Below are 26643 nucleotides of genomic sequence, written 5' to 3'. Positions count from 1 at the left end.
CCGTGGCCTGGTTCAGGAAGCAGGAGTGTTGGAGAGGAAGTCCGGGCGGGGGGTTGCCGCGCCACATGGAAGGGCACATGTGTACTGAGGATCGCTGGTGTGGCCGTGACTGCTGCATTTTTGTTAATAACATTGAATTAGAGAATGTGTTATTTTGTTATGATGAGTACATTTAAGAAACTTGTCTATGTGGGAAAACCCCTTTAAAAACAGTTGAACCCACCCTTCCGCCTTGAACTGTATGGTTTAATGTGATGTTATAGCACCCTAAGGGAAAAACTGTTGTGTGCATGAGCCTTAAAAGTGATTGATGCAAAATGAAAAATTGATAAAATAATAATAATAATTAAAGTCTCTCCCACAGTGAATCCCTAAACTTATCTAGTTGTGGATTTTTGTCAGGCTGATTATCCTAGAATGCTTTGGAGAAACAATCTAATTGGGTCTTTTGTCTTTCTATTGCATAATTTACCTTGAATGTTTGCTAACATGCTTCCTTTTCTTATGTGGTCAGGGTGAGGGAGAAAGTAAATATTTCTACTTATTGAAGGGCTTTTATTCATTCATTCATTGCTACAAAAGCCTGCTATAGTGTTTGGGTGACAAAGGAAAACAAAGAGAAACCTCCTGGAATTCAGAAAGAATTGCTCCATGGACATTCGATGTTCATAGGAACAAATTTTGCATCATCAGACACCGATGCAGAACGCATTGCTGGGTTATATGCTGGAGGCCGTTTTCTGTGGGATAGGGTGTGGTTGTGTCAGGAAAATCTCACTCTTCTGTCTTCTACTTGACATTTCTCAAATGTTGGCAAGTAAGTTGCTTTTTTTTCTGATCAAAAGCCAGAATGAACCAGAAGTGAAGAATTAAGATTTGGTGTGAAATGATAGCAAAACTGTCAACTGTAAGATTTACTATGACATCTGTTATTATTTGTCAAATACGATTAATCTAAAATATAGCTGGTGGAAGAGACTGTTTCTGTGCTTCCACTACTGTATTTCCATATAGAGAAAGTGAAAGTGGCCCTGCAGGTGCCCCTTTATAATTCATCTATGGTACTTGAAATATTGAGTCACTGTTCAACATGATACATGGCAAAGTATTCTGGGTCTTCATGCATATATATTCTGGTGTCTATAGTATATCCAGTCATACAGTATATGATATTGTTGATAATAATGAGAATTTTAATTATAAAAGTTTAAATGAATAGATATGAGATACATAGATAATGGCATTGACCTCACATCAACATATCAATGTTGTTTTGTTCCATTGTGTGTTTCTATGTTTCATCCAGAGTTTATATGCTTATTCAAACCGTCTCAGGATGTACTGCAACATCTTAGAAATTATAATAACACTTGTAAAGACTAATTTCAGAAATTTCCATAGTTTCCTTTTCTTTACCATGTAACAATGACAAAAGGGGACTTCATAATGGGAGAAGAAAAATATGAGCAAAGCTCACAACTCTTTACTGAGGATGAAAGAATCTTCATTTGACAGACATTGCGTTGAAAGGGATTATTATTGTCAGTGTAAATGGTGGAAATCTGTGTAATGAAAATAATAACAATCGATCAATTGATTCATTTCTAGGAAACAAGGTTAAAATTAGCTGCCAAAAAACGCTTATAGGAGACATGGAAGGCTTGTTTTTACAAAAGAAACAAAGCCATCATCAAAATTCACATTCATTATAATCATCTACAGCAATGAAATCAATAGTCAGAAGCTGTACATGAGATCTAGACAAATACAGCTACAGAAGGCTGGTGCACTTATAGCCATGCTTGTCTCTCATACATTAATGGTTACTGAAATCTGAAAATGAAAAGCAATTGTTTTGGATTACGTAAATAATCAGTGCTGTCTGAATGAAATACAATTTTAGTTTGATATCTTTGCTCCATCAGTACATAGGATTTATCAAATGCACATGTAGAAATCATACTAACTATAGAAAAGATGTATCCTTTAACACTGCATTCAGTGAATTATTTTTATAAAACAAGGTCCCAAAAAGTACTTACATGTACTTCATTCAAAATGCAAAAATAGGGAAAGGGATTTTATCATAAAAGATTCAAGATAAATCCAACTACCATTGTGTACTAAACTATGTGCCACCCCAGTAATTTACTATGGTGACAAAAAATCCCCTCTGTGACAGACAGCAACCCACACAGTTAAGAAATAGTTGTAGAAACTCTCTTACCTGCAGGAGCGGACTGGCCATAAGACCCACCGGGAGAAATCCCGGTGGGCCAACTCGTTTGGGGCTGGTACAGGGCCGGTCTGACACTGGTGGGGCTGGTGCAAAAAAGATTTACATAACAATCACATATTACAAAAAAATACAATAACAAGACAAACCAAAGAAAAATAAAGACATAAAATTGTCTGATCCCAATTAATTTACAAAAAAGACATGAACTCACAGTGGGGTAACGATGGCGACAGACACGGCACTGAAGACCATAGGAATGGGACGCTGCAGGGACTTCCCCTGCTTTGCTTCTGTTCTCTGATGCCAGTGTCATCATGTGACCCGTGTTATGACGTCACCGTGCGGGCTGGCATTTCTCCCAGCTAGATTTGAAGGCCCCAAGAACTGCTGTGAGCAGTCAGCTCACAGAGACCACACAGGCAACCCCCCGCGATCGCCCCCCCCCCTGCGCGATTGCCCCACACTCCCTTTTCCTGGATCGCAAGAAGAAGCCTCCTTTAAGTGCAGGATGAAGATGCACTTTGGCAATGAGAAGAGAATGTACAGTGTACGTGGCTGTATACATGGGACTGTATGGCTGGAGTGTATGTTACATGGGACTGTATGGCTGGTGTGTATGTTACATGGGCCAGTATGGCTGGTGTGTATGTTACATGGGACTGTATGCTGTTGTGTATGTTACATGGACTGTATGGCTGGTGTGTATGCTACATGGAACTGTATGGTTGGTGGGGACTGAGTTGTATGTTACATGGGACTGCGTGGCTGGTGTGGCTGAGTTGTATGTTACATGGGACTGTGTGGCTGGTGCAGGCTGAGGTCTATGTTACATGGGACTGCATGGCTGGTGTGGCTGAGTGTATGTTACATGGGTTACTGGGGATAAGCCGTCTGTATGTAGCTGTGTTACTGGGGGTGAGGCGGCTGTATGTAGCTGTGTTACTGGGGGCAAGGTGGCTGTATGCGGCCGTGTTACTGGGGGCGAGTGGGCTGTATGTAGTTGTGTTACTAGGGTTAGGCAGCTGTATGTAGCTGTGTTACTGGGGGCGAGGCGGCTGTATGTAGCTGTGTTATTGGGGATGAGGCGGCTGTATGTAGCTGTGTTACTGGGGATGAGGCGGCTGTTTGTAGCTGTGTTACTGGGGATGAGGCGGCTGTATGTAGCTGTGTTACTGTGGATGAGGCGGCTGCATGTAGCTGTGTTACTGGGGATGAGGCGGCTGTATGTAGCTGTGTTACTGGGGATGAGGCGGCTGTATGTAGATGTGTTACTGGGGATGAGGCGGCTGTATGTAGCTGTGTTACTGGGGATGAGGCGGCTGTATATAACTGTGTTACTAGGGATGAGGCGGTTGTATGTAGCGGTGTTACTGGGGATGAGGCGGCTGTATGTAGCTGTGTTACTGGGGGCGAGGCGGCTGTTTGTAGCTGTGTTACTAGGGATAAGGCGGCTGTATGTAGCGGAGTTACTGGGGATGAGGCGGCTGTATGTAGCTGTTTTACTGCGGATGAGGCGGCTGTATGTAGCTGTGTTACTGGGGATGAGGCGGCTGTATGTAGCTGTGTTACTGGGGATGAGGCGGCTGTATATAACTGTGTTACTAGGGATGAGGCGGTTGTATGTAGCGGTGTTACTGGGGATGAGGCGGCTGTATGTAGCTGTGTTACTGGGGGCGAGGCGGCTGTTTGTAGCTGTGTTACTAGGGATAAGGCGGCTGTATGTAGCGGAGTTACTGGGGATGAGGCGGCTGTATGTAGCTGTTTTACTGCGGATGAGGTGGCTGTATGTAGCTGTGTTACTGTGGATGAGGAGGCTGTATGTAGATGTGTTACTGGGGATGAAGCGGCTGTATGTAGCTGTGTTACTGGGGGTGAGGCGGCTGTATGTAGATGTGTTACTGGGGGCAAGGCGGCTGTATGTAGCTGTGTTACCGGGGGCGAGGCGGCTGTATGTAGCTGTGTTACTGGGGGTGAGGCGGCTGTATGTAGCGGAGTTACTGGGGATGAGGCAAATGTAAATAGCTGTGTTACTGGGGGCGAAGCGGCTGTATGTAGCGGTGTTGTATAGTAGTTTATAGTTTAGAATAGTTATATTCTTGTACATAGGGGGCAGTATTATAGTAGTTATATTCTTGTACATAGGGGGCAGTATTATAGTAGTTATATTCTTGTACATAGGGAGCAGTATTATAGTAGTTATATTCTTGTACATAGGGAGCAGTATTATAGTAGTTATATACTTGTATATAGGGGGCAGTATTATAGTAGTTATATTTTTGTACATAAGGGGCAGTATTATAGTAGTTATATTTTTGTACATAGGGGGCAGTATTATAGTAGTTATATTTTTGTACATAGGGGGCAGTATTATAGTAGTTATATTCTTGTACATAGGGAGCAGTATTATAGTAGTTATATACTTGTACATAGGGGGCAGTATTATAGTAGTTATATTTTTGTACATAAGGGGCAGTATTATAGTAGTTATATTCTTGTACATAGGGAGCAGTATTATAGTAGTTATATTCCTGTACATAGGGGGCAGTATTATAATAGTTATATTATGGATAGTATAGTAGTTATAATATGGAGGACACAGGGATATCATGGCCTGAGTGCCTTCCTGCTGCCCTCTATTCAATCAGGACCACCCCCAACAGAAATACAGGATTGTCCCCCTTTGAAGTACTTTTTGGCTGTGCACCCAGACTAGGCCTCTACTTCTCACAGACCCTATAGCTGATGGCAGGAAACCAGGTGGAATATGCCATACAGTTGAGACAGGCCTTGAAAAAGGTCCACAAAAGTGTTTCTGATTCTCTTCTAGATCTACGCAGTGACCTCAGGACCCACACCCTGAAGCCTAGAGACTACGTGGTGTTAAAGAGACACACCAGGAAAAGTCTAGAGCCTTGCTATGATGGCCCTTTTCAAGTCCTGCTAACCAACGCCATGTCTGTGAAGCTAGAAGGGAAGCCAGCATGGTTCCATGCTCGCTATTGCAAAATTACTTATTCTTCCTCCTAGCTTGTCTTTCCTGGTTGACACTATGTTCTGGGGCACACAAACCATGACTATCTCTTTATAAGGCTGACCAGAATGCCCCAGGGTACGGAACTTTACCTACGGTTGGTCGTAAGATCTTCTTCAACATTGAAAACACAAATAACCATGTATTAGCAGTGTCTGATGTGTACAGGATGTGTACAGGGTTTGTGGGGATAGAAGAGTCAGGTCAAGTCTGCCTCATTATCCCCAAGGATAAGTTTGATCATGCACAAAGAAAATGTGGAGATTCCCAAGGGTTTCTGGAGGTCTAAGAGAGAAGCCCTAGATGACAATGTCCATATAGATGCAGTAGCGGTACCAAGGGGAGTCCCAGATGAGTTCAATCAGATATGGGCAGGTCTAGAGTCCATTATTCCCCAGATAGCTAAAAACAAAAATGTTGATTAGGTTAACTGTGTTTATTGTAACCTACAGATATTTGTATAATGTAAGATGGTGGGAGTGGCTTGTTGCACGTACATTCCGAATGACACCACCCCCTATGGATCCATTACCCACGCCCTTGAAAAGATTTAAGGACTGTCCAGGTAACTCAAGAGATGCTCTGAAGTAGACACTTCGTTCTTCTCTTATTGGTTGGGGGATTGGAAGGGCTTCTTGACTCAAGCGGGGGTATATATTGGGAAGTGTGATTTTGCTCTTAATGCTTGTTGTGTTGTGCCTCATCAAGTTCACCATGTCCCAGATGGCTGTCCAGGTAGTAAGAACCAGGACAGGAGAAGTGCCCGGTTTAGAGGATGTATCTGTCCTGTTGAAAAACCAGCCTAATTACAAACTTGTGAACTATGAAAACTCAGTTATTTTATTTGAGTATGCAGACCTGTAAGCTTTGAGTAACTGGCCTCCAGTGAATCTGGTGAAGCCTTAAGAAGTGCAGCAGGTGAGGGTTTAGCCCACTTGAAGGTACCTGGAGTTTGAGGAGGTTTCTTAAGGAGGTTGAAGGTCATGCAAGACTCGAAAGGGGGGGAATGTTAGAGATATCATATTTCTCTCCAGACGCTATCTTGTTCACACAGACACCATCTTGTTCAGCCAGACGCCATCTTGTACACTGTCATCCATTTCATGATTCAGCCACCATCTTGTGTAATCTGCCTGCTATTCCTTGACTCCTGTTATTCTGTTCTTGTTTCAGAACTAGAACTAGATTTGTTGGTACTGATTTATCCAAAAGTATTTCCATAAGCAATCTTTAGAGGTCATTAAAGCGTTGTCCCAGACTACACCAAGAGTCTGGATTTAGAGCTATAAACCAAAATTAATTAAACATAGTCATTTTAATAAAGAAAACAAATATATTTTTTATATTAATGGGGGTTAACACACAAAATATTAAAAAGGCAAGTTGGTGGGCTGGGGTCTCTAAATGAAGGTATGTTTGCTCTTATAATTGTAATCCTTATATGTGCAAACGGCAAGTTTGAATGTGAATATGAACTAAAACAATATTGTATTACACTATGGCCTTAAAACATTGCACATGTAAATCTATTGCACTGTCCCTTTAAGGCAGATATTTCTTTTAAATAATTAGTATTGCACAAATAATCCACCTTTTACTCTTTGCCCTTCCATACTGATTAGACTAAAAGGGAAAATCAATACTAAACATACTTTGTATCTAGTTTGTGAGAGATATCATATTCTCCAGAAGTTATTTTGTTCACCCATACCCATCTTGCACACTGCCATCCATTTCATGATTCAGCCGCCATCTTGTGTAATCTGCCAGCTAGTCCTTGACTCCTGTTATTCTGTTCTTGTTTCAGCATCTACACTACCTTGTTTTGATGAGTAGAGAACTTTTACAGTACATTTAGAACAAGCTCTCTGGAAGTACATAGTTCATCAACATTGTTTTGGGAAAAGTAGTCTAATGGGAAAAGTAGTCTAATGGGAATTGCAAAAAGTATATTCAAGCTAACCTATGGAATTTCAGTATTTTAGCCTCTTTTAATACCCCGTGCAAAGCATTTTCCGCTTTCTATATACACGACATGCGCGTTTGGAATAAAGGGTGATGTGAGTACAGCTTATGACCTGTCTGTGTCTTCTTTGTGCTACGCATCCCAGTACAGGTGGCCATCTTATCGTCTTTCTGTAACAATCAATTTGGAGATCACCTTACAATTGATGAAGGGTTGGTGGAGCCCTGGATAAAAATATCTAACAAGTTACATTTGTAATCATTACTTACTAATTTACAGGGAGAGAAAAGGAAAAGGACAGGCTATGTGAGGGAAAATCCAGTGCCCACAAACCACCCTCGACACACGTTTTGCCTTTGCAGGACCAATGAATTAGGGGAGGATTTCCATTATTATTCACACCCGTATGTGTTGGCGCACGCTCAGCATCCTTCCGCCCTGTTGTAAAATGGTTTCTGATCTAAACCAGCGTGGATCTGAGCATGCGGCGGAAAGCACTATCCCCTGAACCAGCCCCAAACATCAAGCAACTGTACACGCGCATATCCCACGGGGAACATCGGACCTGTGTGCACTCGTGCCTGCGAAAATCTGGGGAGAGGAGGGGAGGAGGGAAGGAGGGTAGAGGTACCAGGAGTACATTGCTATCTATCTACTATTAAAACAACATGACAGGTAATATCTATGCTTAGATCAAAACAACTATTCATAACCTTTGTGGTGAGTTAAATGATGCAGCAATATTATAGGATTGGCCATATTGGTGCTTCTAAAGCTAATTGCATAACAAAGTGACAATGTGACTTATGTGTTTATCTAACCAAAAAAATCATAAGAGTAAAGCGCAAGTGTTTTTAAGGAAGGGAATTAAATAATGAAAGCTGTTTGCTCTGGCTGCCATACATAAACACATTACTTCCACATACACAGGAACTGCCTTAACTGTCCAGACAGGACTAATCAAGCTGAGCTGGATGTCTCATACACAGCAGCTGGTGGATGGTGCAGTAATTGATTACTTCTACCTGTCAGGGACAACGCAGTGATGACGTATTCTCCACTTATGCTGGGAAGGACAAGGCTGAAGCGGTGCATAATTAGGGTAAGAAGAGAGCTTTGGGGCAGCCACAGGAGCGACAGAACCTCGTTATCATAATTTTATAATAATTTTTTTCAGCAAAACCACTCAGTGCAGGGATTAAACAAGATATGTTTATGCATCAGTGTAGCCACAGTATTCTTAAGGTATGTTTGACATAGTAGTACGTCACACTTTGGAAGCGGGTGATTTGAGAGGGCTCAAAGGCTAAGCCCTCTCCACAGCCAGTGAGTGTTTGCTGCATATTGCTGCAAACACCCAGCAGCAACACCCGCAATCAGATCACATTAATGTGCGATTTGCACATTGTAATACATGATGTATAAAATCCCCATATACTGCTAAACTGTTGCAGGACCGCAGGTAGTGGCTCCTCTGTACCACCGCGGATGATGACATAAGCTGACACCTGACAGAGAGTAGGACAGGCACTACCAATGTATAGAGATAAAGAAAAAGTCCACGTATCCTAGGGGAGCATATAACCAACAAAAGAACAAAAGAAAGGATATGTATAGTGGACTGAAGTAATATCAAGAAAACTTTATTGGTACATATAGATAAACACAGTAACAACAAAACCACGTAATAAAAACACTTAAAAAAAGTGCACCATGCAAGGTGTACTTAACCTCCCAGGGCCTGTGTGTCCTGGGCTCCCCAGCCCATAACCGACCAAGTCAAGACGACAAATATATGATGCAGGACAATCAAGAAGGTGCTAAATATAGCTGGATAACATCAAATTGCAACAGGAAATATGCGCATACATAAAGTGACCAGTGCAAAAAGTAAACCAAGCAGTCCTGTATGTAGTAGCCTAAGTGCCTGAAGTATACAATACCTAATGTGGATCCATATGATAAGGTAAAGGAGGCAGAAAGGCAAGGTCGGAGTGGGGGGGAGGAGAGAGGAGCGAACCCCACGCGTATCGTCACCTACTCCGGTGACTTCCTCAGGGGTATGTACCACATACAGGACTGCTCAGTTTACTTTTTGCACTGGTCACTTTATGTATGTGCATATTTCCTGTTGCAATTTGATGTTATCCAGCTATATTTAGCACCTTCTCGATTGTCCTGTATCATATATTTGTCTTCTTGACTTGGTCGGTTATGGGCTGGGGAGCCCAGGACACACAGGCCCTGGGAGGTTAAGTACACCTTGCATGGTGCACTTTTTTTAAGTGTTTTTATTACGTGGTTTTGTTGTTACTGTGTTTATCTATATGTACCAATAAAGTTTTCTTGATATTACTTCAGTCCACTATACGTATCCTTTCTTTTGTTCTTTTGTTGGTTATAAGCTGACACCTGGGACCGAAATCTAAGTGGTACTCGGTTTTCATCAGAGCCCGCCGCAAAGTAGGTTGGACTTGTTGTGGTGTGGTACCACCAGGTCGTTCCACAGGCGCGACTATGTCCACGGTGGCGGCCAAGGTGTAGTGCAGAATCGTAAGGCAAACTCGTGGTCAGGAACAGGCAGGAGGTCAAGACAGGCAGAACGGGATCAGAGTCAGGGACGTAGCAATAGGTCAGGACAGGCAGCACAGGATAGGAGCTAGGAAAGGAATTGAGGTTACAACGTGAAATCAGGATAATCACACAGGGGACGCACACACTGAAGCATGGTGATCTTCGCTGGAGAGCGGGAAGGTGAGCGAGACTGCCGGGGCGGGAGAGAGGGGCACACGGAGGCACACGGGTGCGTCTGCGACCCGAAACATGGGTTGCAGGAGCACCCGTGACATGGTATATGGTAGAATCCATCAGACAACCTAGGGTTAAAGTACCCTAGGGGTCTGAAAAATAGTAAAATAATAAATAAAATTTAAAAAAGTAAAAAAAAATTAAAAAAAAAAAAACCTAAACCCCTTGTAGCATTGAAAATGTCATCAAAATTTGCAAAAAATGACACCACAAGAAGCTCTATTCACTGGAGTATGAAAAAGTTATTAATGCCAGAACATAGCAAAATTTGGGGTACTCAGTGAAAGCGGTAAAATTCAAGCCCACAAAAAAATGGTGTATTTTAAATAACACTTTTTCTTTTATCTCTGGTCACTGAATAAGTTTTATATACCTTTTGCAGTGTATCTTCTCTTTATTATCCCTCCTGCCAGCTTTCAGAAAAGCCAGACCACTACAGCACCAATACTGACTCCCTGCAGGACTTCATTCATCTGACAGAGTTCCCAGTTCACAGGCTGTCATAGTGTGCAGGAAGCACTTCCCCATCCCACTGTGTGCTGAAACTTCCTATGCTGCAGCCTGGGAAGCTACAGCATGGAGTGCAAGCAGTTTATAATTAGCATAGTATACACGGTGAATCTCCCCGGACTCCCCAGTATATAGGCAGCCCCTCCCACTTCCCAGTATATAGGCAGCTCCCCCCCACTCCCCAGTATATGGCAGCTCCCCCCATTCCCCAGTGTATAGGCAGCCCCCCACTCTCCAGTATATAGGCAGACCCCCCAATACCCACTATATATAGGCATTCCTCCCTCCCGAGTGTATAGGCAGCCTCCCATCCCCTAGTATATAGGCATCTCCCCCATCATATAGGAAACCCCCTCACTCCATAGTATATAGGCAGCCCCTCACTCCCCAGTAAATAGGCACCGCACCTTATCCCCAGTATATTGGCAGCTCAACCAGCATAGAGGCAGCTTGTCCCCCCCAGTAAATAGGCAGCCCCCTCACCCCTTAGTATATAGGCAGCCCCCATATAAAAGTAATATTTTATCTTTATTCTCTGCTTCACTATGATTACCATGATACCTCATTTATATAGTTTTTCTTATCTTTGCTCAATTTTACTGAGCAAAACCAATATTAGAGAAAATCGCATTTGTTTTAGTATCAAAAACTTTTCAACTGCATAGCTTTTGTATTTTCCTGTAAAGGGAGCTGATTGTGGGTTTATTTTTTTAAAAGAGTTTTTCTTTTCAGTGGTATCATTTTGGGACAGGTAACTACTTTTGATTGCAAATTTCATCAGTATTTGATGAAAAATTAAATATCAAGGGGTTGTGCCTTGGCTATGGTGGAGACAGGACTCATGCTGGTGTAGGTCCTGCTCCTGTCCGAGAAAACCATTGTGATAGCGGCTGGTATTTACCATGGGTCCCAAAAAGAAAGGGTGCAGCAGCACCCGCAGCCTGGTAATCTAGTAGGGGCATCTGTAAGTATCTCACTGGCCCAGTAGCGGCTCCACAGTAGCAACAAGCAATGGCGGACGCTCCCGCTGCCTCACCAGTAGCATCCCCATGGCATCACTGTTCCAACACTGCTCCTTTGGTTGCTCCTGGACCACGAGGAGAAACCCCGGGACCCTCCTCGACTCCGGAGTGTAAATTGGATCCCGTGTCAGGCTCTCCGGCGCCACATTACACGGCTCCTCTCACATGGCCAAGATGGCTGCCACACCCGCATCAGGCGGAAATCCGACACCTCCTGCGGACCTCTCAGGGCAGCAGGCACAGGCCCCCGACAGGGAATAACAGCCTGGGGATGCAGAGCACTGGCCCTCCTGCTCCAGTTGCAGCCACAAACCTCCAGACCACACTTACAACAGCATTAAGGTACTGTGACTTTGCCAAAGGCCTGGCCTGTGTTAGACCCTCCAGAAGACTCAGGGGCACCTGAAAATACCCAGACATGCACCACTAACTCAGTACCCCACCACCATCAGGTGGATTCACCTGCCCTCTTTTATGAAGGGGCCTCCAACCTCCACTCCCCAATGCCTGCTCCACTACGGGGGAACACATTTTCCATCCCAAGTGGGGAAATGAGCCCCAATCTCGGTAGTGGCAAAGGGGCCTCTACCCCTCAAATCACAAGTCTGGTACTGTGGCCCAAAGAGTGGGAGGAATGGCCATTGACCTCATTAGCACACACCCCAGCACCCTCTCCACACTCATACTCAGTGGACTCTATGCAGCATCCACATCAGGGCTTCAGCAAGGGCAAATCAAATGCAGCAAACGCAGCACTCACTACTCACTACGTTGGCAGAGTTATGTGCCCTGCACACTCACCTCCACTCCATCCCTACTAGAGAAGACATGGAGAGCTACATGGCTAGGCTCAAGCAGTCGTATAATGCAGAGCTCAATGTATTGTGAGATGTACACAGATGTACACAGAATTGAAGCAAGGGTGTCCACCTTGGAAGGGGCACAGCAGGGTATGAGGGACAGATTGGACACTCATATTACAATACTTCATGAACATGTTTATCAACTAAAGTTTCTGGCAGACCAAATGGATGATGCAGAGAACAGGGGGCGGCATAACAATATTAGGATTCGGGGCCTCCCTGAAACAGTAGAGGCTCCTATGCTGAATGATGTGTTACGCCAAGTATTCAATACGGTATTGGAAGTTCCATCTGAGACCCTTTTGGAGCTCGACAGGGCACATCGCTCCTTATAGGCTCATCCACCAGCTTCAGACTGCAGCTATTCCCTGATCTTGTGTTTATTTAAACGAAAAGCACTAAAGCTTAGAGATCAGCTTAGAGAACTTAGAGATCAGGACATACCCTTCTCCTGGGGCTTCCCTTTTCGCCTACAGGTGCGGCGTGCAGATCACATATTTATGTTGCGCCACCCTGGAAACATGGCCGAGCCTGTCCATACCGGCTGAGCCGGCAGCCCCACAAGGGCCCCCGCAGAGGGCCTCAGAGGCTGTGGGATTGTTTGTGGACCGGTCCTGAGCCATTGTTAGCTCCTAGGAGCCAAGTGTGCAACACATTAAGATTGTTATATTGGGCCTCAGAGGCGTTGCAGAAGACGTAGATCAACTGACCGTGGAGCACCCCCTGCTGGGGCAGAGACCCCAGAGAACTCTCTGTCACCAAAGTACCCCTTAACATTTATGTGCATAAGTGTGATATGATTATTATTGTTGCTCATGTTCTTGTTAATGTTCTTTTTTGTTAGATACCTGCAAAGAGTCTTACATTCTCATATAGTACCTCACTCTTAGGCTGGATTCACACTGCCATTGCCCACCGTACCGTAGCTCACCCACGGCCCTCTCCATAGGGATATATGGCGCATGGTGCCATATGCCGTGAAAAGATAGGACTTGGCTGAGTATGGGGGACGTATATCGGCCATATATATGTCGGCCGTATATACGTCCCCCATGCAGCAGTGTGAATGTAGCCTTAGTCATCTAAGGCCTGGATATTCTACAACTTGTGAATTTGCCAGTCTTCCGAAAGGACTGCTTGATTCCTTGCACCGGGGGCTGCACAAAACATCAATTCAATCTAGGCTGAGAACCAAACCGTGAGTGAGCGGATGCTGTGTTGTGGAAAATATTTGTTTACTATTAGAGTAGGCTCTAAATGTCCCTCAAAAGAGCTCACAAGTATTATATAACATGCATAAACAACAAGTTAATATTCTTTTCCTCCACGAGTCTCATTTTAAATCTTCTAATATACCGCAGATAAGAGAGCGCAATTTCTCTTAGGCATTGGGGAGTGGAGGTTGGAGGCCCCTTCATAAAAGAGGGCAGGTGAATCCACCTGATGGTGGTGGGGTACTGAGTTAGTGGTGCATGTCTGGGTATTTTCAGGTGCCCCTGAGTCTTCTGGAGGGTCTAACACAGGCCAGGCCTTTGGCAAAGTCACAGTACCTTAATGATGTACACAGAATTGAAGCAAGGGTGTCCACCTTGGAAGGGGCACAGCGGGGTATGAGGGACAGATTGGACACTCATATTACAATACTCCATGAACATGCTTATCAACTAAAGTTTCTGGCAGACCAAATGGATGATGCAGAGAACAGGGTGCGACATAACAATATTACGATTTGGGGCCTCCCTGAAACAGTAGAGGCTCCTATGCTGCATGATGTGTTACGCCAAGTATTCAATACGGTATTGGAGGTCCCATCTGAGACCCTTTTGGAGCTCGACAGGGCACATCGCTCCTTATAGGCTCATCCACCAGCTTCAGACTGCAGCTATTCCCTGATCTTGTGTTTATTTAAACGAAAAGCACTAAAGCTTAGAGATCAGCTTAGAGAACTTAGAGATCAGGACATACCCTTCTCCTGGGGCTTCCCTTTTCGCCTACAGGTGCGGCGTGCAGATCACATATTTATGTTGCGCCACCCTGGAAACATGGCCGAGCCTGTCCATACCGGCTGAGCCGGCAGCCCCACAAGGGCCCCCGCAGAGGGCCTCAGAGGCTGTGGGATTGTTTGTGGACCGGTCCTGAGCCATTGTTAGCTCCTAGGAGCCAAGTGTGCAACACATTAAGATTGTTATATTGGGCCTCAGAGGCGTTGCTGAAGACGTAGATCAACTGACCGTGGAGCACCCCCTGCTGGGGCAGAGACCCCAGAGAACTCTCTGTCACCAAAGTACCCCTTAACATTTATGTGCATAAGTGTGATATGATTATTATTGTTGCTCATGTTCTTGTTAATGTTCTTTTTTGTTAGATACCTGCAAAGAGTCTTACATTCTCATATAGTACCTCACTCTTAGGCTGGATTCACACTGCCATTGCCCACCGTACCGTAGCTCACCCCTGTCCCTCTCCATAGGGATATATGGCGCATGGTGCCATATGCCGTGAAAAGATAGGACTTGGCTGAGTATGGGGGACGTATATCGGCCATATATATGTCGGCCGTATATATACGTCCCCCATGCAGCAGTGTGAATGTAGCCATAGTCATCTAAGGCCTGGATATTCTACAACTTGTGAATTTGCCAGTCTTCCGAAAGGACTGCTTGATTCCTTGCACCGGGGGCTGCACAAAACATCAATTCAATCTAGGCTGAGAACCAAACCGTGAGTGAGCGGATGCTGTGTTGTGGAAAATATTTGTTTACTATTAGAGTAGGCTCTAAATGTCCCTCAAAAGAGCTCACAAGTATTATATAACATGCATAAACAACGAGTTAATATTCTTTTCCTCCACGAGTCTCATTTTAAATCTTCTAATATACCACAGATAAGAGAGCGCAATTTCTCCTTTTGCATCCATAGTACTAATGCAGATGTGCAGATAGAGGTGTCTCATTGGTGTTGCACAGGTCTTTACCACACTCAATCATCACTGAAAAGGTGGATGCTCAGGGACAGTACTGCAACACGCTCGCCGATGCTAGGCATAGGAGTGGTTGCGAGTACGTCCCACCATGTAGCTTGCAGCCTGTGTAGGATCTGTAGCATGTCACTACATAGTCCCTAGATAACACAGGGGCACACTTCAGTGGTAGAACCTGCCTGGTAAGTTAAGTGTTTTGTGTGATGTCATATGTGTCAGCCAATCACGTGTTACACTCTGTTTCTGTGAGCTGAGATGTAATTGGAGGAGTAGCCACCACCTGACCAGTGGGAGTAACAAAACCCCTGGTCAGGAAACTTCTAGAAGCAGAAGAAGACTGGAATGAATCCAGTGAAGTGAGTCTTAGGCTAAAGCTGACACAGCTCAGTTCAGCTAAGCAAGTCTGTGCAGCCAGCACACCAGACCAAGAGCAGGTGAGCCCAGCTCCCTGCCTGAAGAGTAGAGCTAATAGTGAGTTAGTGAGTGAGGAAAGGGGTATCATCCTACCTTCAAGGGTGATACCTGAAGCAATCCAGGATAAAGCTGAAGCATCCTACTAGGACACAGCTATCTCCCAGCCTTCCCTTTGCATCCAGGCTGATGATCCATCCTGTGGCTCCCTCCAACTACATCTCCAGCATTCCACCATTCTTGCAAGGCACGTTGCTTCTGTTCCTGTCGGTTCCAATAAAGAACTGTAAGTTATTTTTGTTCAACGTCTGCCTCTGTCTGGTCCCTGCTACTACGGCTGTCACCATCACGGGCACCCTGTCCACCACACAGAGACTCATTCTCTAGACACCAAAGGGTTGCCCCAGGGAGAACCAGTATAGCAGCCTCTCCCTCATCATTACTTGCCAACACCACCCTGCTGGAGACCTGCCAGGCTGTAGGACAGCCCTCCAGTTCCCCAGACCATGCACCGTGACACTAGCGTGCCTAGGCCGCAACCGCCAGCCACTCAGGTACTGCGGGCCCCGGCTGACTCCAGGCCCCAAGAAAAGGCTAGGCCCCAGTGGGGGATGTTGCAGTACGACTTTCTGAAGGTAAAAATATTGGGACATGTTTTTACACTTGCGACTACCTACGTAACCATAACCTGGTTCCTGCTTGTAGATCCATGGTGGCAGAACTTTCCAAATTCACTGAAGGCACATTGATAATAGGGGGCGACTTTAACTTCACAATGGACCCTGCCCAAGATACATTTAGTGGCCAGAGCTCAGTTCTCTTTCATCATGCCAGCTCTTTGAAAAAAGACCTGCGTACACTTCAACTACTAGATATTTGGCATATCCTACACCCTAGTGACAAAGCCTATACCTACATTTCACCAACACATAGTTATTATAGCAGAATAGATTTTTATTTACTTAGCCATGCTGCCCTTGCCTGGAACCTGGTTGCTACAATAGGGAATATTTTACTGTCGGACCATGTCCGATATTTCTGACATTGACACCTGCACAGCAAATCCAGCATCCCTGGACGTGGCGTCTGAATGAAAATTTGCTTAGAAACCACCTTTGTGCAACCTAGGTTCAACAGGTTGTGGCAGCCTTCATGAGGCAAGACAATACGGAAAATGTATCTCTACTGCCCCTGCTATGGGAATCCCTTAAAGGGGAAATACAGGGAGTCTTTGTTAGACATGGTGCACGCTTGAAACGGGAAAACTCTGCCTGAATTTCAGAATTGACATTGCAGATACATGAACTGAAAACACGAAATAAAACTGCACAGACACCAGAGTTCTTAGCAGACTTGACAAAGGCGAGGGAAACTCTATGCTCACTTATAGACCAGAAATATTTGCAACATTGTACTCACTTTCAGAGTTATCTGTATGACCATGCTGACAAATGTGGCCGCCCCTTGTCCAGACTTTTCCAGACTTCTCCAAAGATTAAAAATTCTAAGGGGACAAAGGTATACCACCCTTCAGATATGTGTGCTTCTCTGATTACTACTTGACTCTACGACATTGGGGGATTTCAAGCATACACTCTTTAGCAATCACAGGTAGAATACATAGAGACTTATGTTTCTGAGACTGGTCTGCCTTATTTGCAGAGTGAAGCTGTTGCTGCACTGGAGAGGAAAATTGAAGACACTTTAGTGTCCTTAGCCATTAAGAACACACCATCGGGTAAAAGCGCAGGCCCCGACGGCGTAACTCCCACTTTTTGTAAACAGTTTAAGGAACTCTTGTCTCCAGAGTCTTCTGTGCCGTCTCCATTGACACTCCTTTTCCCCAGTCAGCCCTGGGAGTACACATCAGTGTACTCTCCAAACCAGGTAAAGATCCGTCCCTCCCTGACAGCCTATCTCACTACTTAATGGAGATGTTCTAGGAAAAATCTTTGCACTCTATACCAATCCAACAGTGAATAGGGTCCTGTCTGGTGTGTTTCCAATTAGAAACGACTCGATACAAGGGTGCCCTCTGTCAGCCCTGCTATATGTAATAGTTATTGAGCATTTGGTCATCGCTATCTGGAATAAACCTAATATCCATGGGATTCAGGTCAGTATGCAACATTGTAAAGCAGCTCTATAAATCAATGACCTTCTCCTTTATGCTACACAGCCGAGGATCTCCTTTTCATCGCTCTTGCAGGAATTTGAAAACCATAGTGATCTCAGTAATTTTAAAATCAATGCCACTAAATCAGAAGCCCTCAATATATTGCTACCTTCCACAGAAGTACAACACATAACTGATCATTTCGTTCCAGTGGCAGCAGACATCAATTTGCTATCTAGGCATCTAAACTTTCTACCCTCAACTATTTACCTTTACTAGAACGGACTGTGAAAGACTTACGGGACCATAACACAAAATGTTTATCATGGTTCAGCAGAATAAATGTATTAAAGATAGATGTACTCCCTAGATTTGTAGATGTCTTTCAAGGGGTTTCCGATCCTCCCCCCTTCCCCAGAACTTTTTTTGGTCTTAACTCTCAGCTATGCCAAGATTTGTATGGGGTTCAGGTTGACCAAGAACAAGCTGGAAAGTTCTGATACGCTCAAAGTCTGAGGGGGCGTGTTTGTAGAGTGTGCACGGAGCACTTCCCCATTCACTGTATGGAATTAAAGTAGTATTTCCATAGTTATTTGCTTTTAAGTCAGCAAGGACTTAAGTTTAACTGTACAATCATCCAACTCATCTCTAAGGTCACAGTCCCTTTAAAAGTGATCCCTTTAAATGTCCACTTACAGGGTCACAAGAGTTGGAGGATTGTACAACCTAGGTTCTTTATCATTTCCTGTTTGAATCCGGGAACTGTCAGTAGTATCCCTTTAACGGTGATCCCTTTAAGTGCTAAGATACAATTTCTGAAATGGACAGTGGGACACTCCACCTACACTTACTGTTTGTCAGTAAGTTGTAAAATGTAATTTATTTTGTGTCAATTAAAGGCATTATTAAAAAATAAGAAAATGTAGTGATATATGGAGAGATCTCTAATAAGATCCATCGCTATAAATCAGTGCATTAGGCTTGTAATTAAAGTTTTTAGTTTCAGAAGACCTGAGGCTGTCATGGCTAGGGATCGCTGCTCCCCGATGATGTCACGGCACCATCATCTTTTTGAAGCCACCGGCAGCTTTCCCAGTGCTAGCACCGATCATGTGTGTTACCGGGATGTCGTTGCTGCAATATGCAGCAAAGACATACCGGCGATGTACCCACACCCGACCTGCACCTGACGGCGCATCGGTAAGGGGTTAAAGTTTATTTTAAAAGGAAGGAGGCCGTGGAAAGCAAATATAAGAAGATTACCACAGTCGCAGTGCCTGGAACTTTGAGTAAGTGTTCCTGGTTTATCATGCTTGATTTTTTATTGTAAATTTCTGTTAAAAGTGCAGTACACAGGGACAATATTAGTGTGTAGTGATATGACAGTAGTGGCTTTGGGTCAGTGAAAATGGTCATTTATTTTCTTTCAACCAATGACAACATTTGTCATAATTTGTTCAAGACTGTCAAAAATGCATTTTACCATTGTATGAAAGAGCGACTTAAGTTTGAGGAGTTTCTTTATAGGAAAGTTTTTGGCTGGAGTTAACCCAAGGATGCCAATGTGTCAAAATGTTTGGAATTCTTTGGCAGAAACAAAGTAAAAAATAGGTGTAAAGTTAGGCTAGGCAGATATATCATCCAAATTAGAATCTTTCCTAACTCTAGCTTAGTATTACTATCTAGTCTAACTTTTAGATACTATTTTGAAATTTGTCCTAACATCCCTGAAAAGTCTTTACGGACAAAACAATGGAGCGTATGAAGCACCGAAACTTCATAATTATTAGGTATATACAAATACATTGCAAAGTACTGTAACTGGTTTAAATGAGATCAGCCAGGGCTAATTTTCATGAGACCAGGGAACCAACAAACTACTGCTCTCTTCATGAGACCAGGGAACCAACAAACTACTGCTCTCTTCATGAGACCAGGGAACCAACAAACTACTGCTCTCTTCATGAGACCAGGGAACCAACAAACTACTGCTCTCTTCATGAGACCAGGGAACCAACAAACTACTGCTCTCTTCATGAGACCAGGGAACCAACAAACTACTGCTCTCTTCATGAGACCAGGGAACCAACAAACTACTTCTGTCTTTGTGAGTAAGAGGTTCTGCCCAGCTGGTTAAATATAAATGTTGTTTTTATAGTTTATTTTTGGACGACCAATTATTAGCTGCACAAGATAAGAATACATAATACACAATTGCCTGCTGCTAATAAAAGAGACATCTAATTTATACATTTTCTGAAGTGCATCATTTACATGCCACAAGCGAAAGACCAACTGATTAAAACAATCAAAGCACTTTGCTGGGGCTAATGAAAAGAGGCACAGGAAATAGACTACTAATATTAATATCAAAACAAGCCCTTTACAAGCAATCCATGTCATTCATGTGGTAATTTTATTGAGTGTTTGAAGTTTGATATGATAGATTAGTGAAACACATCCGTAATCTAAAAGTAAAATTTTTAATTTAACACAAATCATATGTGATGCATGCTTACTATGAATCAGTGTTGCTTATTGAATTAAACAAAATTTTGACTTCTAGATTAGCATTGTTACCCCACCTGGGCCTGACCGCAGTGTGGGGGGCTGCTGGATTCTCAAAGACAGTAGTGGCTGGCTGTAGTGTGGCCTCTTGCACACCTGTCAGTGACTGCAAGAAGAGTTGGAGACCGCAGTATAAGGAAGGGATCTTCCTGTGGCACTTCAGTTTTGTGTGTGGCAGGTCCTAGGCAGGAGGTGAACAGCAGGCCAGTGGTGTTAGTAACAGGCCAGGGATCACACTTGGCGACAGAAATCTTAACAATATCTTACAGTCTCATTCATGGCATACAGTCTAAAGCAGCAGCGGGTAACAGGCTGTAAACTTTCCTTCCTGCAGGCACACACAAGATGGTCAATTGGTAGGCAGTGGGTCCGGAATTTAGTTGATTACTTCAGCCCTTGGGATTGGAGTGCTGGAAAGTAGGAGCCAGAGTGACTCTAAGACAACAACGTGACAGTTCCTGATAATGGCACACAGAGATGCAGATTTAGAAGAATCAGCAGTCAGACTGAGCAGAAAAGAACTAGAAATCCAGACAGGGGATGAATTCTCTGTTCTAAGGATTACATGGGCATCAACAAATCACCATCCTGGGATTCTGCAGAAAAGATTACAAATGTTTCAACATAACAAAAACATCACAGGATAACCCCTCAATAATATGTATATTGTACTGCAAGTACTGTAAGTATCATTGCTACATTCCTGCACTAGGTGGCAGCAAACAATAACTATTGAAAATGTGTAAAATCAGAGAAACTCCAGTGTTAAAGGGAACCTACCACCACAAATCTACCTATAAAGGTATAAGGGGTGGTAGGTGCATGTATGGGACGTGAGGATAGCCCTTTTTAAAGCTAATCCTCACGTCCCTGCTATCTTTTAAAATCTTTATTGCCCTAATATGTAGATTTTGTAAAGTGGCTACTGGGGCATGGAGTAGCCGGACATGAGGCTACAAGGCCCCAGTAGCCTTTTTGATCCTCCTACCCCGAGATCTTCAGCGCACAGCTCCTCGTAGCTGCGTGCCCTTGTCCAAGAAGCCAGAGTTCTGCGCATGCGCAGTAGCTCCGGAGCAGTGGCTGCGCAGCCATGGGCCTGCATAAGTTGTATGGGTATTACCTAGATACTGGTATCTAAAGTGCTCCTAGTAGTCTGGCAGGCAGGTGGGAGAAAAGCAGGGCATTTGCACTTTACAAGCGTGGTACTGGTGTGGGCTATTGCTGACACGGTGTCTGACAGCCATTAGGACCTACTTAGGTTTTAGGGATAGATTATTAGGATCTGCCTATGATCTGAATCTTTGATATTTTGCCATCCCCTACATTTTCTTGGTTGGGAGGATTTGCTACTCGCACACAGGGTGAACTAGCAGGGGCCTTTACTGTGCTGACCGATACCATGGTCGCCAGTGTATAACTGTGTAAATTTCATGTTTTAGATGTTTTTAGATGTTTGTCATATATGTATCCCGTTTTTGCATTCAATAAAGTTCATACGATTTCGCTTCACACTGCATTGATTGGGCTGTTTTTGGTGCATACCTTTTTCTTCTTGTTGTTCAGGTGATTATATTGTGCACCAGCTCATCCACATACCCTTTGGTTGTGCTAGCCCCCCTCCATCTTGGTATTATCTTGAATTTTCGGATAGTACAGCCGACATAAAGAATGTTGCATTCCTTGCATTGTTTGACATACACGACGTTGGAGCTGTTACAGGTAAGGTGTTGTTTAATATGAAAAGTGTTAGTACCTGAGGTATCATGAAAGATCTTGGTGGGTTTAATGAACGTGCAACATCTACACCTTATTGATCCACAACGGAAAAAACCTTGGTTGTGTTGAACCCTGAATTTTAACTGTGTAAGTACAATATGGGTTACCCTTATACAGTCTTATACTTACCTTGTTAAAGTTTGGTATTAATGGCCAACCTCTTTAATACTCACTTTTAAGCTGCTGGCAGCTTAACACTTGTCCTCAAGAAAGACATTCCTGAAGCCTGTGAAACCTGTGACCCAGTTCAAGCAGTCACAATAATATGATCACGGCGCTTGCACTGGGCTGTGTGGTCGCATTACTTACTGGGGGGGCTGTGTGAGGCACATTACTTACTGGGGGGCTGTGTGAGGCACATTACTTACTGGGGGGCTGTGTGGGCACATTACTTACGGGGGGGGCTGTGTGGGAACATTACTTACTGGGGAGCTGTGTGGGCACATTACTTACTGGGGGGCTGTGTGGGTCACATTACTTACTGGGGGGGCTGTGTGTGAGCACATTACTTACTGGGGGGGCTGTGTGAGGCACTTTACTTACTGGGGGGCTGTGTGGGGCACATTACTTACTGGGGGGGCTGTGTGGGGCACATTACTTACTATGGGTTACCCTTATACAGTCTTATACTTACCTTGTTAAAGTTTGGTATTAATGGCCAACCTCTTTAATACTCACTTTTAAGCTGCTGGCAGCTTAACACTTGTCCTCAAGAAAGACATTCCTGAAGCCTGTGAAACCTGTGACCCAGTTCAAGCAGTCACAATAATATGATCACGGCGCTTGCACTGGAAAAGTTTTCAGCAGTTCACTAACCAAAGGGAAATGGCAGAGGAGGGAGCCACAGATTTCGGGGGATTTAATTACAGCCCAGTTTCACCTTAATTATTTGAAGCAGTCTGCAAATATAACAACTGGTTTGGAGAAGAGACAACCATCTGGATCCCACCCATGCCTTTAAGTGGTTGACAGCTATCTCTCTGTATTCTATTTAAAGGATCTCATTCAGTGGTAGTACCACCCCTGCGTAGAAGAAGCTATTCAGCTACAGTACATGTATGCCACCAAATAGGTGCCCACAGTCAGGGGCTGTGTGGGCACATTACTTACTGGGAGTCTGTGTAGGCTCATTATTTACTGGGGGGCTGTGTGAGGCACATTACTTACTGGGGGCTGTGTGGGGCACATTACTTACTCGGGGGTTGTGTGAGGACATTACTTACTGGGGGCTGTGTGGGCACGTTACTTTCTTGGGGGCTGTGTGAGGTACATTTTGGACATTACTTACTGGGGGCTGTGTGAGGACATTACTTACTGGGAGGCTGTGTGGGCACATTACTTACTGGGGAGATGTGTGTGAGCACATTACTGGGGGGCTGTGTGGTCGCATTACTTACTGGGGGGGCTGTGTGAGGCACATTACTTACTGGGGGGATGTGTGGGCACATTACTTACGGGGGGGCTGTGTGGGGACATTACTTACTGGGGAGCTGTGTGGGCACATTACTTACTGGGGGGCTGTGTGGGTCACATTACTTACTGGGGGGGCTGTGTGTGAGCACATTACTTACTGGGGGGGCTGTGTGAGGCACTTTACTTACTGGGGGGCTGTGTGGGGCACATTACTTACTGGGGTGTGGCTGTGTGAGGCACATTACTTACTGGGGCGCTGTGTGGGCACATTACTTACTGGGGGGGCTGTGTGGGCACGTTACTTACTGGGGGGGCTGTGTGGGCACGTTACTTTCTTGGGGGCTGTGTGAGGTACATTTCGGACATTACTTACTGGGAGGCTGTGTGAGGACATTACTTACTGGGAGACTGTGTGGGCACATTACTTACTGGGGAGATGTGTGTGAGCACATTACTGGGGGGCTGTGTGGTCGCATTACTTACTGGGGGGGCTGTGTGAGGCACATTACTTACTGGGGGGCTGTGTGGGCACATTACTTACAGAGGGGGGCTGTGTGGGGACATTACTTACTGGGGAGCTGTGTGGGCACATTACTTACTGGGGGGCTGTGTGGGTCACATTACTTACTGGGGGGGCTGTGTGTGAGCACATTACTTACTGGGGGGGCTGTGTGAGGCACTTTACTTACTGGGGGGCTGTGTGGGGCACATTACTTACTGGGGGGGCTGTGTGGGGCACATTACTTACTGGGGTATGGCTGTGTGAGGCACATTACTTACTGGGGCGCTGTGTGGGCACATTACTTACTGGGGGGCTGTGTGAGGCACATTACTTACTGGGGGGCTGTGTGGGCACATTACTTACTGGGGGGCTGTGTGGGGACATTACTTACTGGGGGGCTGTGTGTGAGCACATTACTTACTGGGGGGCTGTGTGGGGCACATTACTTAGGGGGGGGGCTGTGTGAGGCACATTACTGGTGGGCTGTGTGTGCACATTACCTACTGGGGGGCTGAGAGGGCACATTACTTACTGGGGGGCTGTGTGTGGGCACATTACTTTCTGGGGTGCTGTGTGAGGCACATTACTTACTGGGGGGCTGTGTGGGGGTCATTACTTACTGGGGGGCTGTGTGAGGCACATTACTTACTGGGGGGCTGTGTGGGGGTCATTACTTACTGGGGGGCTGTGGGTGCATTACTTACTGGGGGGGGGTTGTGGGCACACTACTAGGGGGCTGTGTGCACACATTACTGAGGCAAATTACTTACTGGGGGTCTGTGTGGGCACATTGCTTACTGGTGGGCTGTGTGGGCACAGGGGGCGGAGGGGCAGTGTGTATACAGAAGGAGGGGGCAGTGTGTATACAGGGGGAGGGGGGCAGTGTGTATACAGGGGGGGCAGTGTGTATACAGGGGGATGGGGCAGTGTGTATACAGGGGGTGGGGGGCAGTGTGTATACAGGGGGAGGTCGGGCAGTGTTTATACAGGGGGAGTGGGGGCAGTGTGTATACAGGGGGAGGTTGGCTGTGTGTATACAGGGGGAGGTGGGGCAGTGTGTATACAGGGGGAGGGGGGGCAGTGTGTATACAGGGGGGGCAGTGTGTATACAGGGGGAGGGTGGGCAGTGTGTATACAGGGGGAGGAGGGGCAGAGTGTATACAGGGGGTGTGTGGAATGTGTACATGGGGGGGCAGTGTGTCCACGCGGGGGAGGGGGGGCAATGTGACTACTGGAGGGCAGCCCATAAAGGGGCCCACTAGGGCTCTGTCGCCCAGGGGCCCACTAAGACCTGGAGCCGACCCTGCCCCCAGTGATGTTGTCTGAGGTGTCCATCAGTTTGTATGACAGCTATAAGCATCTCAAAGCTCACAGGTCTATCACTTGGCACTTTCTATCACAGTCTACATACAAAAGAAGAAAAATAGGAAAGCAGTATATAGCAGTTTTTTGTATGAGCAATCAGACTCCACTGGAGTTCAAATACCCTAGTTGGCCAAAAAGTTGTTTTTTATTATTAAAGACACTACAACAAAAATCCAATCACCTCAACTTTCCCTATAATTTAAATTTAAAATACCTTATATACTCGAGTATAAGCCTAGTTTTTCAGCACAAAAAAATGTGCTGGAAACTCAAACTCGGCTTATACTCGAGTAAAAAATATATAGGTTTTACCAGGTTTTTGTGGTAAAATTAGGGGCCTCGGCTTATACTTGGGTCGGCTTATACTCGAGTATATATGGTAAATAATCAAACAAAATCCTAAACATGTTAGGTATCCCTGCATCCAAAAGTTCTCAACCTATCAAAACACAAAAATGATTATCCCATATGGTAAACGCTATAATGGAGGAAACCTCCCAATGTTCAAATCAACGCTTCTACGCCTCTGTACGCCACATGTAGTAACATAACAGATGTCGGAATATTGCAAGATAGAAAATTGTTGTGCTAAGCTTTTAAATAAGTTTCCTTATGAATGAATAAGAAGCAAAACTCATTTGAGAATTTGTATATATGTATAGTGGTTGGCCATCACTCAATACTTCCCCCTTCTATAAGTTGGCAATCATATAGGTAGGGATGAAAATTTCCTTCCCTTATTTGACAGGATGGTGGCATCCTGTTAGTTTTTATATGAGATCTAATAATTTAATAATTGCACAAAGGTTCATATAAACAAAGACTGATACAGATAAAAAGTTAAGTGACGGACCCCATTAAAGTCAATGGGAGACCCAAGCATTTTTTCACTGAAAGAACACATTAAAAGAACAGTGCAGAATAACACATTACAGATGTTTCCCTTGTAAGAACACATTGAAATAACACTATTCTTCACTTTCCAGGTGTTCGCGCGTGTCTTCCGCTAAGTTACGAGATGTGCATGAACATCTGGAATGTGAAGAATAGTGTTCTTTCAATGTGTTCTGCAC

Source organism: Engystomops pustulosus, chromosome 3 (assembly GCF_040894005.1).
Source record: "Engystomops pustulosus chromosome 3, aEngPut4.maternal, whole genome shotgun sequence".
In the NCBI taxonomy this organism is placed as follows: Eukaryota; Metazoa; Chordata; class Amphibia; order Anura; family Leptodactylidae; genus Engystomops; species Engystomops pustulosus.
This window is presented reverse-complemented; position numbering follows the sequence as displayed.